The sequence below is a fragment of the Labrus mixtus genome, unplaced genomic scaffold (genome assembly GCF_963584025.1).
Source record: "Labrus mixtus unplaced genomic scaffold, fLabMix1.1 SCAFFOLD_30, whole genome shotgun sequence".
Taxonomy (NCBI): domain Eukaryota; kingdom Metazoa; phylum Chordata; class Actinopteri; order Labriformes; family Labridae; genus Labrus; species Labrus mixtus.
In genome coordinates this window covers 947,501-952,500 of record NW_026870100.1, presented here as the reverse complement: position 1 = coordinate 952,500, position 5,000 = coordinate 947,501, and the positions used below count along the sequence as shown (strand labels likewise).

The 5,000-nt window shown below is 42.9% G+C and overlaps 8 non-coding genes and 12 pseudogenes across 8 annotated transcripts; all 20 read left to right on the top strand.

Annotated features, from left to right (window-relative positions):
- The window catches only part of LOC132960713 (5S ribosomal RNA), a 119-nt pseudogene extending 41 nt beyond the window's left edge, over nt 1-78 (top strand).
- A 122-nt stretch (nt 79-200) lies between these two features.
- Nucleotides 201-319, top strand: LOC132961463 (5S ribosomal RNA). Its single transcript, XR_009667826.1, has one exon. It is a non-coding gene; the product is annotated as a 5S ribosomal RNA (ribosomal RNA).
- A 121-nt stretch (nt 320-440) lies between these two features.
- Nucleotides 441-549, top strand: LOC132961007 (5S ribosomal RNA; annotated as a pseudogene).
- Nucleotides 550-672: 123 nt separating this feature from the next.
- On the top strand, nt 673-792 carry LOC132960851 (5S ribosomal RNA; annotated as a pseudogene).
- A 122-nt stretch (nt 793-914) lies between these two features.
- LOC132960869 (5S ribosomal RNA) lies at nt 915-1,034 on the top strand (annotated as a pseudogene).
- A 123-nt stretch (nt 1,035-1,157) lies between these two features.
- LOC132961091 (5S ribosomal RNA) lies at nt 1,158-1,266 on the top strand (annotated as a pseudogene).
- A 122-nt stretch (nt 1,267-1,388) lies between these two features.
- On the top strand, nt 1,389-1,507 carry LOC132961250 (5S ribosomal RNA). The gene has a single exon (XR_009667622.1). It is a non-coding gene; the product is annotated as a 5S ribosomal RNA (ribosomal RNA).
- Nucleotides 1,508-1,861: 354 nt separating this feature from the next.
- On the top strand, nt 1,862-1,980 carry LOC132961278 (5S ribosomal RNA). The gene has a single exon (XR_009667647.1). It is a non-coding gene; the product is annotated as a 5S ribosomal RNA (ribosomal RNA).
- Nucleotides 1,981-2,103: 123 nt separating this feature from the next.
- Nucleotides 2,104-2,222, top strand: LOC132961576 (5S ribosomal RNA). The gene has a single exon (XR_009667931.1). It is a non-coding gene; the product is annotated as a 5S ribosomal RNA (ribosomal RNA).
- A 121-nt stretch (nt 2,223-2,343) lies between these two features.
- Nucleotides 2,344-2,452, top strand: LOC132961054 (5S ribosomal RNA; annotated as a pseudogene).
- A 123-nt stretch (nt 2,453-2,575) lies between these two features.
- On the top strand, nt 2,576-2,694 carry LOC132961509 (5S ribosomal RNA). The gene has a single exon (XR_009667871.1). It is a non-coding gene; the product is annotated as a 5S ribosomal RNA (ribosomal RNA).
- Nucleotides 2,695-2,812: 118 nt separating this feature from the next.
- On the top strand, nt 2,813-2,921 carry LOC132961026 (5S ribosomal RNA; annotated as a pseudogene).
- A 121-nt stretch (nt 2,922-3,042) lies between these two features.
- LOC132961262 (5S ribosomal RNA) lies at nt 3,043-3,161 on the top strand. The gene has a single exon (XR_009667633.1). It is a non-coding gene; the product is annotated as a 5S ribosomal RNA (ribosomal RNA).
- A 122-nt stretch (nt 3,162-3,283) lies between these two features.
- LOC132960712 (5S ribosomal RNA) lies at nt 3,284-3,402 on the top strand (annotated as a pseudogene).
- A 122-nt stretch (nt 3,403-3,524) lies between these two features.
- On the top strand, nt 3,525-3,643 carry LOC132961367 (5S ribosomal RNA). The gene has a single exon (XR_009667732.1). It is a non-coding gene; the product is annotated as a 5S ribosomal RNA (ribosomal RNA).
- Nucleotides 3,644-3,764: 121 nt separating this feature from the next.
- Nucleotides 3,765-3,873, top strand: LOC132960962 (5S ribosomal RNA; annotated as a pseudogene).
- Nucleotides 3,874-3,996: 123 nt separating this feature from the next.
- Nucleotides 3,997-4,116, top strand: LOC132960850 (5S ribosomal RNA; annotated as a pseudogene).
- A 122-nt stretch (nt 4,117-4,238) lies between these two features.
- On the top strand, nt 4,239-4,358 carry LOC132960868 (5S ribosomal RNA; annotated as a pseudogene).
- Nucleotides 4,359-4,481: 123 nt separating this feature from the next.
- LOC132961090 (5S ribosomal RNA) lies at nt 4,482-4,590 on the top strand (annotated as a pseudogene).
- Nucleotides 4,591-4,712: 122 nt separating this feature from the next.
- Nucleotides 4,713-4,831, top strand: LOC132961249 (5S ribosomal RNA). Its single transcript, XR_009667621.1, has one exon. It is a non-coding gene; the product is annotated as a 5S ribosomal RNA (ribosomal RNA).
- The last annotated feature ends 169 nt before the right edge of the window (nt 4,832-5,000 follow it).

The window sequence follows — 5,000 nt, the reverse complement described above, 5'->3', positions numbered from 1 at the left end:
ATCTCGGAAACTAAGTAGGGTCGTGCCTGGTTAGTACTTGGATGGGAGACCGCCTGGGAATACCAGACGCTGTAAGCTTTTTAATTTTTTTGATCATATGTTTTTTTTTTATCATATAGAGACATATTCACATGTCCAAAAATTTAGCCAGAATCAAGGGCATGACATCTTTAAAAGGCCCCTTTCTGCACACAATAATGGCTTACGGCCATACCACCCTGAACACGCCCGATCTCGTCCGATCTCGGAAGCTATGCAGGGTCGGACCTGGTTAGTACTTGAATGGGAGACTGCCTGGGAATACCAGGTGCTGTAAGCTTTTTCATTTTTTTGATCATATTTTTTTTTTTATCATATAGAGACATATTCACATGTCCAAAAATTCAGCCAGAATCAAGGGCATGACATCTTTAAAAGGCCCCTTTCTGCATACAATAATGGCTTAAGGACATACCACCCTGAACTCGTCCGATCTTGGAAGCTAAGCAGGGTCGGGCCTGGTTAGTACTTGGATGGGAGACCGCCTGGGAATACCAGGTGCTGTAATCTTTTTAATTTTTTTTGATCATATGATTTTTTTTTATCATATAGAGACATATTCACATGTCCAAAAATTCAACCAGAATCAAGGGCATGACATCTTTAAAAGGCCCCTTTCTGCACACAATAATGGCTTACGGTCATACCACCCTGAACTCGTCCGATCTCGTCCGATCTCGGAAACTAAGCAGGGTCGTGCCTGGTTAGTACTTGGATGGGAGACCACCTGTGGAATACCAGATGCTGTAAGCTGTTTCATTTTTTTGATCATGTGTTTTTTTTTTATCATAGAGAGACATATTCACATGTCCAAAAATTCAGCCAGAATCAGGGGCATGACATCTTTAAAAGGCCCCTGTCTGCACACAATAATGGCTTACGGCCATACCACCCTGAACACGCCCGATCTCGTCCGATCTCGGAAGCTAAGCAGGGTCGTGCCTGGTTAGTACTTGGATGGGAGACAGCCTGTGGAATACCAAATGCTGTAAGCTGTTTCATTTTTTTGATCATATGTTTTTTTTTTTATCATATAGAGACATATTCACATGTCCAAAAATTCAGCCAGAATCAAGGGCATGACATCTTTAAAAGGCCCCTTTCTGCACACAATAATGGCTTACGGCCAAACCACCCTGAACTCGTCCGATCTTGGAAGCTAAGCAAGGTCGGGCCTGGTTAGTACTTGGATGGGAGACCGCCTGGGAATACCAGACGCTGTATGCTTTTTTTATTTTTTTGATCATATGTTTTTTTTTATCATAGAGAGACATATTCACATGTCCAAAAATTCAGCCAGAATCAAGGGCATGACATCTTTAAAAGGCCCCTGTCTGCACACAATAATGGCTTACGGCCATACCACCCTGAACACGCCTGATCTCGTCCGATCTCGGAAGCTAAGCAGGGTAGGACCTGGTTAGTACTTGGATGGGAGACCGCCTGGGAATACCAGGTGCTGTAAGTTTTTTCATTTTTTTGATCATATGTTTTTTTTTGATCATATAGAGACATATTCACATGTCCAAAAATTCAGCCAGAATCAAGGGCATGACATCTTTAAAAGGCACCTTTCTGCACACAATAATGGATTAAGGACATACCACCCTGAACTTGTCCGATCTCGGAAGCTAAGCAGCGTCTGGCCTGGTTAGTATTTGGATGGGAGACCGCCTGGGAATACCAGGTGCTGTAAGCTTTTTCATTTTTTTTGATCATATGTTCTTTTTTTATCATATAGAGACATATTCACATGTCCAAAAATTCACCCAGAATCAAGGGCATGAGATCTTTAAAAGGTCCCTGTCTGCACACAAGAACAGCTTACGTCCATACCACCCTGAACACGCCTGATCTCGTCCGATCTCGGAAGCTAAGCAGGGTCGGGCCTGGTTAGTACTTGGATGGGAGACCGCCTGGGAATACCAGGTGCTGTAAGCTTTTTCATTTTTTTGATCATATGTTTTTTTTTTTATCATATAGAGACATATTCACATGTCCAAAAATTTTGCCAGAATCAAGGGCATAACATCTTTAAAAGGCCCCTGTCTGCACACAATAATGGCTTACGGCCATACCACCCTTAACACGCCCGATCTCGTCCCATCTCGGAAGCTAAGCAGGGTCGGGCCTGGTTAGTACTTGAATGGGAGACCGCCTGGGAATACCAGATGCTGTAAGCTTTTTTTATTTTTTTGATCATATGTTTTTTTTATCATATAGAGACATATTCACATGTCCAAAAATTTAGCCAGAATCAAGGGCATGACATCTTTAAAAGGCCCCTTTCTGCACACAGTAATGGCTTACGGCCAAACCAACCTGAACTCGTCCGATCTTGGAAGCTAAGCAGGGTCGGGCCTGGTTAGTACTTGGATGGGAGACCGCCTGGGAATACCAGACGCTGTAAGCTTTTTTTATTTTTTTGATCATATGTTTTTTTTTTATCATAGAGAGACATATTCACATGTCCAAAAATTCAGCCAGAATCAAGGGCATGACATCTTTAAAAGGCCCCTGTCTGCAGACAATAATGGCTTACGGCCATACCACACTGAACACGCCCGATCTCGTTCGATCTCAGAAGCTAAGCAGGGTCGGGCCTGGTTAGTACTTGGATGGGAGGCCGCCTGGGAATACCAGGTGCTGTAAGTTTTTCATTTTTTTGATCTTGTTTTTTTTTATCATATAGAGACATATTCACATGTCCAAAAATTCAGCCAGAATCAAGGGCATGATATCTTTAAAAGGCCCCTTTCTGCACACAATAATGCCTTACGTCCATACCACCCTGAACACGCCCGATCTCAGAAGCAAAGCAGGGTCGGGCCTGGTTAATACTTGGATGGGAGACCGCCTAGGAATACCAGGTGCTGTAAGCTTTTTCATTTTTTTGATCATATGTTTTTTTTTATCATAGAGAGACATATTCACATGTCCAAAAATTCAGCCAGAATCAAGGGCATGACATCTTTAAAAGGCCCCTGTCTGCACACAATAATGGCTTACGGCCATACCACCCTGAACACGCCTGATCTCGTCCGATCTCGGAAGCTAAGCAGGGTAGGACCTGTTTAGTACTTGGATGGGAGACCGCCTGGGAATACCAGGTGCTGTAAGCTTTTTCATTTTTTTGATCATATGTTTTTTTTTTATCATATAGAGACATATTCACATGTCCAAAAATTCAGCCAGAATCAAGGGCATGACATCTTTAAAAGGCCCCTTTCTGCACACAATAACAGCTTACGGCCATACCACCCTTAACACGCCCGATCTCGTCCGATCTCGGAAACTAAGTAGGGTCGTGCCTGGTTAGTACTTGGATGGGAGACCGCCTGGGAATACCAGACGCTGTAAGCTTTTTAATTTTTTTGATCATATGTTTTTTTTTTATCATATAGAGACATATTCACATGTCCAAAAATTTAGCCAGAATCAAGGGCATGACATCTTTAAAAGGCCCCTTTCTGCACACAATAATGGCTTACGGCCATACCACCCTGAACACGCCCGATCTCGTCCGATCTCGGAAGCTATGCAGGGTCGGACCTGGTTAGTACTTGAATGGGAGACCGCCTGGGAATACCAGGTGCTGTAAGCTTTTTCATTTTTTTGATCATATTTTTTTTTTTATCATATAGAGACATATTCACATGTCCAAAAATTCAGCCAGAATCAAGGGCATGACATCTTTAAAAGGCCCCTTTCTGCATACAATAATGGCTTAAGGACATACCACCCTGAACTCGTCCGATCTCGGAAGCTAAGCAGGGTCGGGCCTGGTTAGTACTTGGATGGGAGACCGCCTGGGAATACCAGGTGCTGTAATCTTTTTAATTTTTTTTGATCATATGATTTTTTTTTATCATATAGAGACATATTCACATGTCCAAAAATTCAACCAGAATCAAGGGCATGACATCTTTAAAAGGCCCCTTTCTGCACACAATAATGGCTTACGGTCATACCACCCTGAACTCGTCCGATCTCGTCCGATCTCGGAAACTAAGCAGGGTCGTGCCTGGTTAGTACTTGGATGGGAGACCACCTGTGGAATACCAGATGCTGTAAGCTGTTTCATTTTTTTGATCATGTGTTTTTTTTTTATCATAGAGAGACCTATTCACATGTCCAAAAATTCAGCCAGAATCAGGGGCATGACATCTTTAAAAGGCCCCTGTCTGCACACAATAATGGCTTACGGCCATACCACCCTGAACACGCCCGATCTCGTCCGATCTCGGAAGCTAAGCAGGGTCGTGCCTGGTTAGTACTTGGATGGGAGACAGCCTGTGGAATACCAAATGCTGTAAGCTGTTTCATTTTTTTGATCATATGTTTTTTTTTTTATCATATAGAGACATATTCACATGTCCAAAAATTCAGCCAGAATCAAGGGCATGACATCTTTAAAAGGCCCCTTTCTGCACACAATAATGGCTTACGGCCAAACCACCCTGAACTCGTCCGATCTTGGAAGCTAAGCAAGGTCGGGCCTGGTTAGTACTTGGATGGGAGACCGCCTGGGAATACCAGACGCTGTATGCTTTTTTTATTTTTTTGATCATATGTTTTTTTTTATCATAGAGAGACATATTCACATGTCCAAAAATTCAGCCAGAATCAAGGGCATGACATCTTTAAAAGGCCCCTGTCTGCACACAATAATGGCTTACGGCCATACCACCCTGAACACGCCTGATCTCGTCCGATCTCGGAAGCTAAGCAGGGTAGGACCTGGTTAGTACTTGGATGGGAGACCGCCTGGGAATACCAGGTGCTGTAAGTTTTTTCATTTTTTTGATCATATGTTTTTTTTTGATCATATAGAGACATATTCACATGTCCAAAAATTCAGCCAGAATCAAGGGCATGACATCTTTAAAAGGCACCTTTCTGCACACAATAATGGATTAAGGACATACCACCCTGAACTTGTCCGATCTCGGAAGCTAAGC